Source organism: Engraulis encrasicolus, chromosome 23, assembly GCF_034702125.1.
Source record: "Engraulis encrasicolus isolate BLACKSEA-1 chromosome 23, IST_EnEncr_1.0, whole genome shotgun sequence".
In the NCBI taxonomy this organism is placed as follows: domain Eukaryota; kingdom Metazoa; phylum Chordata; class Actinopteri; order Clupeiformes; family Engraulidae; genus Engraulis; species Engraulis encrasicolus.
In genome coordinates, this window is record NC_085879.1 from 33,000,451 (window position 1) to 33,012,703 (window position 12,253).

Consider the following 12,253-nt stretch of genomic DNA (forward strand, 5'->3'; position numbering starts at 1 on the left):
GAAAGAGAGTACAGTTCGCCCCTTAATGCACGCCGTACCTCAAGTGGCACGCTTTAATAATCACTGAAATGTTTACATAACACAGGGCCTTTAGTAATGCAGTATGACTTGATCATTGTCATTCTGGAAACAGCTAATTTATAACGCCGTGTCTTAAAGGGTTAAAATGCAGTGTTAATTCAACACTAACATCTTTGAGAGAGTGTATTTGGTCACAGAGTACTCTCTAAGTGTTGAATTTGCACTTCCTTTTTATTGCAGCAGCGGTTCTTCTTATTTGGGGGCCCTATGAAATACGTAAACATTGGGCCCTCTCAATTTATTTATTTTTTACTGCTGGGGGTGACTGTTGAAGGCGCCTACAAATAAAATATTTTTCTGAGGCCCTAGGCAATTGCTTAGACTGCCTATTGGTAAAACCAGTTCTGCTTACGGCGAATAATTATCAGTTTTAAACGGGCACTGTGTAATATTTTGAGTAGGTCTGCATTTTGAATTTTCAGACATAGACATAGCATTTTAGCTGCAAAACTTACTATATATTGGTCATACTACTAAATATTGGTTTCTTATTTGGTAAATATTCATGAAAATATTAAATTTGGCAGCAGGCAGCACAGGTTCAATGAACAGCATAGTTGCAATACCTACTCTGGCCACCATCCTACACAGTGCTTCTTTAAAAACTTAAAAGAAAAAAAAATACCTGGAGCACAACAACGGCTGATGGTTGTGTGTCATGACGATGGTGTCTACATCATGTGACAATGGCTATGCTGGAGCTCCCCTGTGTGGCCCATTAGGATGACCACATCAAGGCAACTTATGCTGCATTACTGTATGCTGCTGATGCACTGTCCTCTTTTACACTTTACAATATAGCCCATATTTGAATAAAGTTTTTGATCATTGTTATTTTGTAAAAAAACCCACAGTTTTGTACAAGAAGAGCAACTTGAATTCAGCTAAAGGTAGAGTAGATATGCCTTAAAATATTAGAAATGCATTATGCTGGTGATGCTCTATAGGTTTACACATTACATCCAATATTTGTATACGTTCATATAAATTATGCTACTATTATTTATTTTATTTATTTATTAAAAAAACACAACTCAAGAGTTTCAACAGTTTTGTCACATAGAGTACAAGACGGGCAATTTCAGTTCAGTTAGGCTACATATGCCTGAGAATGCATTATGCAGGAGATGGTTTTAAGTGTTGCACATTATATTCAATATTTGAATACGCTTTTTTCCCTTCTGATGATTTGGTCAAATCAGACAAGTCAACTAGTTTCAACAGTTTTGTCACATACACAGTACATGATGGGCAACTTGAATTCAGTTAAAGGTATATACTGAAGATATAAAAGGCCTTAACACATTAATTATGCTGACACTTTACACATTGCATCCAGTATTTGACATAGTGGGACAATATGATAAATTATGAGAAATAATTGATGAGAGAATTCAACAACTGTAGTTTCAACAGGTTTGTCATACACAACAATGTGGACAAGTGGAGTTCCGTTGTAGGAAGATATCTAGGCCTACTGTACTTGCTGAAACAATATGGTTTTGTGGCGTGTAGAATTAAATCACCAAGAAATGATTTGCTTTTTGTGAAATTAAACGATTTGAAGACCAGCAGCTTTAATGCAACAGTTAACAGCAGCGATTGTGACCACCACCCCACATCACAGGCTTTCTATTAAATTGCTCAAAACCTGACACCAGGAACGCAGGATGTGAGCCAATATCCTGGCTGTTTCAGGATGATTGTTCAGCTTAGACTGGAGGAAGGAACTTGTCAGGAATTTCCTTTCCAAGGGGAAAATGTGTTTTTTCCCTTTTGTATGCAAATGTTTGTCCCATGGAGCAGAGATGTGAGCACCAAACAGAGTAACGCGTGACTGTTCATGTCTCCCTGGCATTTGTTGCTGTGTCGCTTTTAGTGTTGTTTTAAAAAAAATACCCATAAGCTTGGACCAATACGCAAAATTCACTGAGCAAAGGAGCAAGCTTGGCCTGTTTGGGGATATTTCGTCGCAAGTGTTTTGAGGTAAGCCGAGTTGCTGTGCTTGCTGATCTAGTGAAAATGTGTCACGTTACGACATTACAGTACTTCCACAATGCATATGTGCTATGTAGAATGAATACAGGCACGAACCATACATTGTTTTCAACATTGTTACCATTTTACAAGAAAACGTGCCATAGCTCAGATTTACTTTGTGCAACTTTATTTTAAAAACTGCAAATATAACTCCTGAGACCAATTACAATTACGTTTTATGAAAATGAGAAAAGTAAAATATGAATATGATATTTGCATGGTTCATATCACATTGCATCACAAACTGATTCCTTTGCCAAGGCAATAACCATCACACAACAGATGTTGCAACACCATAACACATTAATGACAGACGACCATAAAACTTCATAAAACGTCATAAAAATTAATGTACCTGTTATGGGCAACTGTCACAAAAATAAAGTGTGAAAATGCATAAAACAAATGATGTTATATTTAGGCCCAGGTATCACCAGCAAAATACTATTGCCAGTGTATGGTAGCTGTCAGTCTGTTTTAACACCTGGTGTGTTAAATCAACACTAGAAGGACAAGACCAAGTATCTGAGTGTTAAATTGCCAATTTACTGTGTGATATTATTAAGGTAAATTAGCAACACACTTTAAATTGACATCTTATCATTTTAATCACATTGCATTGCCTGAGCACATACCATCACCTTCATTTCTTCCAGGAGTAATAAATATTACTCATCTCCCTATTCTATCATGTGCGTGATGGCATTGACTGTGATGTGCAATACTATGACTAACTTCATAGGAATGCAAGTGGTGGCCTTGACCCCCATTCAAGTAATGCATCTTTGCTAACTCTGTTGACCGCTTGGATCTTAAACATATCCACATTGTATGCTGCTGAAACCCAATGATGGAAAATAATAATTATGTTGTGGTCATTTCGTTTTATTGCAATCAGTATTGTATAGCTAATGTAGCCTTTAGCATTAGAACTGTGCTAATTAATTTGAAGATTCACTCCATGGATATAATTGATTGCCTATAACAGTGCGCAATGTAACTAGTCTACACAAAAAAACAGGAGAGAGGTAACAAAAGTGGAGTTGAAAATCTGCATTTCCAATTGTTCCACTGGAAAATAATTAAATTGACTCAAAGACCAAAATGTCACTGGAAGACCATAGTGTCTCTTTGAGTAGTTCAGCTCCTTGCCTCTGCCCCTCACCAGTGAGGATGTGCAGAGTATTGCTTCTGTTTTTACTAAGTAGTAAACTAACAACCCACATGAAACTCATGTTTGTCTGACTGAAGTAAAAATTGATAGAGTGATCCATCTGTGGAACCCTTCTCAACAGTGTTCAAAGAAAAGACCCCTATCCGACCAAAACAGTGAAATGGAACTGGGGAGAAAAGGCAGTGACGAAACTGAGTGACAGAGAAAAATGCGTAGGTTACATTATACAGAACAGCTGGAGCATAAGGCATACAGTCGGTCCCCCTACAATGCACACCCTTTACCGAGGTAATGCCACGTCATCCACCTCGGTACGTACCGGGCCTAGCTGCAGTGTACCCAAACAACCGCCGGGTGGCACTTGGGAGCGCTTGGAATGTTTTAGACGATGCTGACGGCATATTAATATATGCTCATATTCACCAGCACGCACCGATTCAGCGGATAACAACATGCCTATAAATTGTGTGAGAACACCTCCAGGAAGTAGGAAGAGTCATAAAAAGAATAGCCTAAATAATGTAATGAATTTTCTTTTTTTTTTTTAAATGATGATCGGATGAATTGCATTAATGTGCAAGCTCTGACAAAATGTAAATTGAGTGTAGCCAGAAGCCATACCGATTATCGCATCGCAAGATTTGAAACGTCTAATATTGCAACTTCAGACTTGTTGTCTGGATGTGGATACTTTTTCGTTTGGTAAAAATTACTGAGAGTGCAATACACCTCACCGCAGTAACCTAACAGCGCTTCGTTTGAGCGTGTAAGCGTTGGCTATTTATCTCACATCGCCAACAGCTGGGGCGATAACCTAACCTACACTTCCCTAATGAATTTAATGTTGTCACATTGGCAAAAATTAGCAAGCGACTGATATTGCTGTGTTCGTGCTCAAATTAAGTGTAACCAACTGTCGGGTTATGTGTCGCAGGTGAGAAAGTGCGCATTTTTCCAGCGACACCTCTCCTTGTTACCAAATACCCTGGAGAGTACTGTACACCACAAATACGCCAAGACACAAATATTGAGTTTTAAAATAATATTTATTAACTAACAGAAATCTAAAAGAGTCCCGGGGCACCCCAAATCTATACAAGTCCGAAATTCCAAATTTCCTTGGAGATCCCCCCCACAGTCATCCGTTCCGAAGGAGGCGGAGGAGCGGTGGCCAGGTGTCCATCCATTGCGAGGCTGGGGAGACAGGAAGAGCTTGGTGACAGTAGGCTTGATTCCATAGGCAGTCCAAATGACACTCACTTCCATAATTAAGTAGGCTACGCAGGTAATCGCTGCACTTATTCCACGTGATTTACAACACTGCACTCGCTAGTCTAGGTTAAACGTTAGGGGTGAAGTTGCTCAGCACTCGCACACGGCACGGCTCACTGCAATGTGTGCTGCGATTCAAGGCCAGCGGTGTTAAAAGTGAGTCCAAGTACAACTGGGTTTGGAGAGAGAGAGAGAGAGAGAGGGGGGAAATATATGCTGGGAAATATAGGCCTATGCAATGTCATCTCATAATCATGGAGTTCCTCATGCGATTTCATCTGGGTCAGTCAGAAATGCATGCACCTTGCGCGCCGGAAAGGGTGTTTTTTCAAACAAGAAAACTGGTTCATCATATGCATGGCTTAAACTGACTTTAATGTTTGCCAACGTGCTATAGTTTTCCTCTCATAATAGCACCTGGCGACTGTGACCACAGTTAGATGACCTCGCGCGCGTAAACCCATTAAAATATAGCCTAGCCTTCTGTGGCTATTCAGAGCAATATGAACCAATCAGGTCGGCGTTGCTATTAAGCAAAATACATCCCTGATGTCTACTTAACTAAAATAAGATGCATTTGTCTAATATTTGGAGACATCGCCTTGCTCTTTCTGCGGGGAATTAAGCGCCTCTCTCCCTCGCTCTCTCTCTCTCCCTCTCTCGCCCACACACACACACACACACACACACACACACACACACACACACAGTTTGGAGAGGACGCATTTAAACTGTAACAGTTTAGGCAGTAGGGGAGAGCAGGGACTCATGAAACTCGGGACGAATGAAACACTGCGATTTACTCGAAAACTTTAACATATCCGAAAGTATGAAAAGTCAAAGTTGTCAGGTTTACAGGCAAAAGGGATTTTAGTGTCAGTAGACACTGTCGGGACGAATGAAACACCCGTTTCATCCGTCCCTCTCGCCCATTGACTTAAAGCAGGATCAAAATAAAATGGGAGCACTTGAGATGACTATGTTCCAACTTGTCTTGAGCACCGTCGTAGCGCAACAAATCATTATCGTAAACATAGCCTAGATAATTGGAAATTACAAAAAATAGGCTACATTTTATAGACTTTGGCTATAGGCTAAGCCGACTCCTCTACCTGTTTGAATTAGTGCAGCCTTACAGGGAGGACGTTAATTTGGCATAGGTCAACTGCAAGAGACTACTAATTTGTGACTTGACGTGATGTGTGAATAATTAGGCTACGATATGCAACAGGCATATTTAGCCGCACTCAGTCATTCATTGGGTGAATGTCCCGACCCTCTGTGTCCGCGTGCATGCATGGGGTGGGGGAAAAATACATCAAGCGTGCCATCACCACCCATCCCCCCGGACCCACGAAACCCACTGAAGATCCAAGCAATTGTAGTCTGTCAGTATTTTAGTGTGGGCCCAGGTAGGCCTAGTTGAATTCATGGCATGGCCTGGTTATCTCAATAGTGCCAAGAAGATGTTTGCCCTCAGGCTAGTGTGTTCATAAAGCGCATGTTCGATTTGCTGTAATAGGCTACGATCAGTAAGCCTCAACTTGTCTGTCGTGTCTTTTCCTTCTTTCGATATTTTGTAAAATAGGCCCACGTTAAAGCCTAAATACGATAATAGGCCTAAATAAGGCTAATAAAGTAAGCTAAATAAGTTAGGCCTAAATAAAGTTGTTTTAGCCTATGAACTCAGGCAATGCAGAAATTTGCGGAGGGATTTTGGATATCTTGGCCTATAGGCTACCGATGGCTTTATGAACTTCATGACTGGGCTACAAGATAGTCGGGTAAACATATTGACTTGTAGACCACCAACATCTGATGCTGAAGTGGGGGAGGGTGTTTTTTTTTCACTTCAAATGTTCCCCGACACACACACACACACACACACACACACAGAGAGATACGCGCTAATCGCTCTCTCTCTCTCCGTCTCTCCCTCTCTTTCTCATTGTTGCTATACGTGCATCTGGATAGGCATAGGCAGTGTGGTCACCCAGCACATTTTCATAGAAATGCTGTGGGTTTTTTTTTAATGAAATCTTTATTCAGTTATTTGTGAACAGTCTCTGCGTTTCACTTTCGATGTTGCGTCACCGTGGACAAGTGTCTGCTCGAAAACTTAATGCAAAGCGGCTAAAATGTTCAGAACGTGTTGAACTTTTCAGAACATGAATGTTTGTCTGTGGGGGATGGGTGGGTTACAGCAGTGCAGTGCAGTGCACGGGACTGCACAGCCTTTTGTGACATGTCGTGGCGCGACAGGTTATCCAGCCTCCGAAGGAGTCATAGTTCCCCAGTCATATTGTTGGTTCGCATCTCCACCGAAGCAACTGAATTTGCAGTCCTAATCACAGATGATTAGCCACACCTGGTGTAACAGATGTATTGTCATGTGTGCATCACATCCCCAGTTAACCGGAATCCCGTCGATCGCGCACAACAGCGCATTGAAAGGATGAAATGTTCACAAGCACCAATACAAAAAACCCGTCTTCAACCTATTAGTCCGTAGGCTATCCTGAGGATATCCGTTCCTGACTTGAATAGGTAGTGCAGAAATAATTAACAGACATCACTTAGCCTATAAGTTAGGAGCGGAATTGAGACGGTGAATGCAGGACAGAATAATGAAAACAAAACACCGTCGACTGGCGGTCTTGTTTAGGGATCACGCTTGTGTTATTATCAAATACCCAATGTTACGTGCGCAATTGGCTGACTCTTTCCACTTGTAGCCTAAAACTGAGGGAGGGATCAACATACAATGAGCTACACTGAAGCAGATTACTCTGCTTCGCAAAAAAAAAAACAGTGCACCAATAATACCCCCGTCTTCAACCTACTATTTAGGCTACCAGATATATAGGCTAGTAATAGTATTAAGTTGTGCTACCTTGTTTTTTTGTGGTAACGACAGTGTAGATCAGGTAATAACCTGCAATAGGGGAAGCGGCATGCGCCAGTTTTAAAGACGGAATGTCGTCGCCAAATGTAAAATCACCTCTCTCATGCTGACATGACGGGGCACTACTTCATTAGGCTACAATGTTGTTCATGTCTGTTTGACTCACACTATACGAGTGGTTCAATTTGTGTTTTTGTGCTCATCGCACAAATGAGACAGACAGGCTTGCTTGATAGGGCTACACAAAGCAAGCGACATCGGTCCACTCAAAATGGTCCGAACTCCGCCGCTTGATTTCATGTCTCCTCAGTCTCTCCATTACGGTTTATTAGCCTACTCTGTTTTGCTATTTTCGTTATTCTTAGCCCTGGCATTACAGATGAAGCAACTGTGATCAGTGAGGTTGTGGAAACGGTTGAATAGGCCTATGGTCCTAAATTGGGTTATTGTGGTTGTGGTCTTGTTTAGGGCTCACACTTGTGTTATTATCAAATGCCCTATCAAATGCCCAATGCTAAATAAAACATGCAATTTGCTGACTGTATTTCTACTACTACTAAAACTGGGGGACGGGCAAGGACGGAAGCACAAACAGACCATAGACACAGGCAGACGCTGCTCTGCAAAAGCGGTGCTATACTGCCCCCCGCATTCCGAATGGCCACAGGGTGTAATGATCACGGTACGCTGTCGCGGCCCGGCACGGTAATGAGCAGATTGAAGTTACACCATCTGTAGACCAAATGGAAAGACAGAAAACACTGCACACAACATTAATGATCATTAGCCTACGTATATCTTTTATAGCCCATAGCTGGGTTCATTTGTGAACAATGTCCACGACAACTGCTCAAATATGTTAGTTAGTAAGCTAGTCAGCTAATTGGTTAGCTAGTTAGTTAGTTACGCTAATCAGTTCATTTCTCCGTTGGAAATTAAAAAAAAAAAAACTGCCCTACTCAACATTTGTGCTCTCTATTAATATTCTACTGACATGTTCTCGAGGGATTTTTTGTTTTGTTTTACCATATTTGGGCTTTGAAGGGAGGGAGAGAAAATAATGAATCAATTCAATATGTAGCATCACATCAAAATTTAAACAAAAGCTTTCGCCCAAAATAGAGTGACCGCTAAACAGAGTGAGGCATTGTGTTTGAAGCAGAAAGATGGATGTTTTTTTTGTTTTTACATCCAATGTTAATGCAAATGCAGATGACAGTAGCCTACCTTGGACAGCTCATAGCGGGAAGATTTCTCTTGAATGTCCATTATCATCATCGCAAGGAGGTGTCAAATGGAGAATATACTTCATCTGAAGGCAATGTAAGGTCAACAGTGCTATATATAGTAATATATACTTTAAAACCCTCTGACTGAAAAGCGGTCAGTGGTCACACCAATAGCGATGGAGGTTTGACTTGAATTGGTGAATGTCTCTTTGTTTCCTCATACACAGTGAGCAGAGTGACCCAAACCCTTTTACAGTAACAATGTCATGCCTCACACTCAGTCGTTCGTATGCTGTCCATAGCAGAAGGCTGACGGGCCACGGCAAGGTGCCAGCCAGTCAGTTAGCCAACCACATCGGAGGCAATATGGGGCTCGGTGTCTCAAGGACACTTCGACCTTCAACCAGGCAGGAATTGGAATCAGGCCCGTGCTGTGACCCCGTCCAATCTATGGCTCGCCTCCTTTACTCCCAGTGCTACCACTGCTGTCAGTGTGTAGACCGACACTTCCTGTTTGCAAACGTGACCTTTGACCTCTGCTTCACGTTATAAAGAGCTGGTGATGTATCAAAAGAAAGGGCTTTGTGTGGGCTTCATCGGCATTGACTAATGTGTGAGTGTGTGTATGTGTGTGTGGGTACGTGAGTATATACGTGTGTATGTTTATGTGTATGCGTACATGTACATGTGTTTTTCTGTGTTTGTGTGTGTGTGTGTGTGTGTGCGTATTTGTGTCGTCTTCGTGTGCCAGAGTGGTGTAAATAGAACTCCTTTTCATGTGCGTGACACGCCAAGGAGGATCAAGACCGCCTCACTTATGCAATCAGCTCGCTGTTTTGCTTCTGTCATATTATCTGATGAAAGCGGCGCAAAGCAAGCAGGCAAGCAAACAATTTTGTCTGGAGGTGTGCGTCTATTGCCAGCGGTGGGTGAACAGAGGGGACACACAAAACGGTAATTGAGGCTCAGTTGTTAGCCAGCTTGGCTGTGGCATTGTCAGGACCGTTTCAATGTCTTTTTGGGGGGCCCTAGGCAAAGAGAGGCTTGGGTCCCTCATTTTTCCCTCTTTAAACTATTGGGAAGGGGCTCCCTCAAGAGTGGTTTTGATGATAGTATCATTGCACCTTCTGGTCATTGAATGTAGGGAGATTTTTTGCTTCACTCCCAAAGTTGGCGTTGCTGTCATTTGAATGCAAATACATAACCAGTCATTAACAGGTGATTCCCCCCTCCAGCTGAGGGGCCCTGGACAATTGCCTAGTTTGCTTGCCTGGTTGCGACGGGCCTGGCCATTCTCTCAGGCACTGCGCACAAGTTCATTACCATGCAGGCGAACAGAAAAACAAAAGGGAAGATCTGTCCATCCCACACATGTGCCCTCTACTCCCCTGCTGCTTCTTGCATATATTTCCTTAAATAATACACAGCAAGTGCAGGGCTGTCAAAAATATCATACCTTGTTTTTCTGCTGCTCCTCACCAAATCAATATTCGCACACCATGAATACACGATTCTGATTCTGCTTTATTTCATACAAAATCATCTGGAAAGGCTTTTTTGACAAAGTGCTGGTGGGATATACATTTTTCAAAAGAAGTGCTGTTATTGTTTCTTTGCTACCCATTCAGTGATGCCAATGAAGCCATTCAGTAACAAAAGAAAATCGTTACAATGTGCCGTCTGTGCAGTTAAAATAGCTCACCAGTGATACATTATATTCCTATTGGGTTTGGGTTCTGGGGGAGAAACTACACAAAATATATCAATTTGCCAGAGGCAGAGCTCAAGCATCTCCCAACTGGGCACTAAAGCAATCCAGCGTCCTCGCCATGTTGCTACATAGAAAAATCCTAGACGACTCTGTAGGATAACTGCTTTATATTTGTGAGTCCTGTCAATGAAGGGAGTGCACTACACACAGTAGGCCTACAAAAAATGCAGTGTTACATCAAGACTAACTCTAGAAGATGTTAAATTGACTCTCTAAGTGTTGAATTAACACTAAATATTTTTAAACTGTGGAGGGAGTGTACTGTGGGCTGAAGGCACAACATATGAATAAATCATTTACAGTACTATCTGTTGGTATAGGGAGGGAGGACACAGCCAGGAGAAACTCCCCTGTGTTCAGCATGGAGTCCGTCCGACGTGAATCGAATAAGATTCTCCGTGTGGCGCACCGAAATCTCCTTCTGCACACAACTCACTATGTAATCATATCCTCTCAGCGGCAGGAGAATAATGTCATTTCATCCCCGCACAGAGCACATGAACATCACACAAACACACGCACACATGCACACACACACACACGCACACGCACACGCACACGCACACGCACACATGCACACACACACACACACATACACACATACACACAGACGGGTGGTTACCGATCTGGCTCCCTTTGTTGAACTCTTTGGGGAGGTGGGCGGGGGGGTTTTAATGGGATGCTGAGAATTGGGGAAAAAAATTGTGTTGTGTTCCAACACTCCATATGCACAACATGGATGGAGTGTTTACTGGTAGTCCTCAATGTCCTGGACACAGGATGAGTGTGCGTATTTGTGTGATACATGTGTGTCATCACGTCACTATTTGTGGGCTTTTAATCAATGTGGAGCGCAGAAACAAAATGGTGTCTTGTCCACGGTGCAGATGGGATAGCAAGCGATCTGATAAAAAAAACTCACTCATAATATCATGTTTTGAGAGACTCTTCAGTGACATATTAAGACTTCATCATTAGAATTTTGGTAACAACAAGCAATAGGGACTCGGGAGGCTAATATGCAAGACTTGATAAGACATTACAATGAGCACACTATTTGTGGGATTTAGTAAATGTTGAGCACAGAAAGAAAAGTATTGTGTCTTGATCTTTTTGTACAGTGATCGGCAGTGATCCGACTCACCGTTCACTGAAAAAAACCCTCAACTACATACAGTCAATCCGGAAAGTATTCACAGCACTTCACTTTTTTCACATTTTATTATCTTACAGCCTTATTCCAAATGCTAAAAATGAATCTCTGTTGTCAAAATCCTACACAAATTATTCCATTATGACCATGTGAAAAACAAGTTGTCTTGACAGAAATAAAACAAAATATAAAAAACAAAGAAATCATATTTTGAAAAGTAGGCCTATTCACAGCCTTTGCTTAATACTTTGTAGAACCACCTTTGGCAGCAATCATATTCATTTTTTCATTTCGAAATGAAAAGGGATTAAAAGGGAGGTCATCGGTGTGTGTTTCAACCTTTCAGTACATTGAAATTGTACATTTTGAGTCTGCACCTGGCTAAAATAGAGGGGTGTGAGTTTTGAATGAAATCCTATGGAGAGTATCATGATCTGCTTCTGTAGTCACAGTGCATGTTAACATGCATGCTTCTTTAGGTGTAATTCAGATTTCCAATGTTGACGGCATCCATACATCGTCAAACTAGATCTAGACTAGATCAATTTTGGTCATAACAAGCGTATAATAGGGACTCTGGAGGTTAATATGAAATACTTGGTAAGACATTACTGTACAATGAGCACAC

At 41.7% G+C, this 12,253-nt stretch overlaps 1 protein-coding gene across 1 annotated transcript in view; it reads left to right on the forward strand.

Annotated features, from left to right (window-relative positions):
* Positions 1-999: 999 nt before the first annotated feature.
* The window catches only part of klhl4 (kelch-like family member 4), a 75,097-nt gene continuing 63,843 nt past the window's right edge, over positions 1,000-12,253 (forward strand). The window contains exon 1 of the mRNA XM_063190009.1: positions 1,000-2,067. The gene's annotated coding sequence lies outside the window, so the exon portion shown is untranslated. The remainder of the gene's footprint in view (positions 2,068-12,253) is intronic.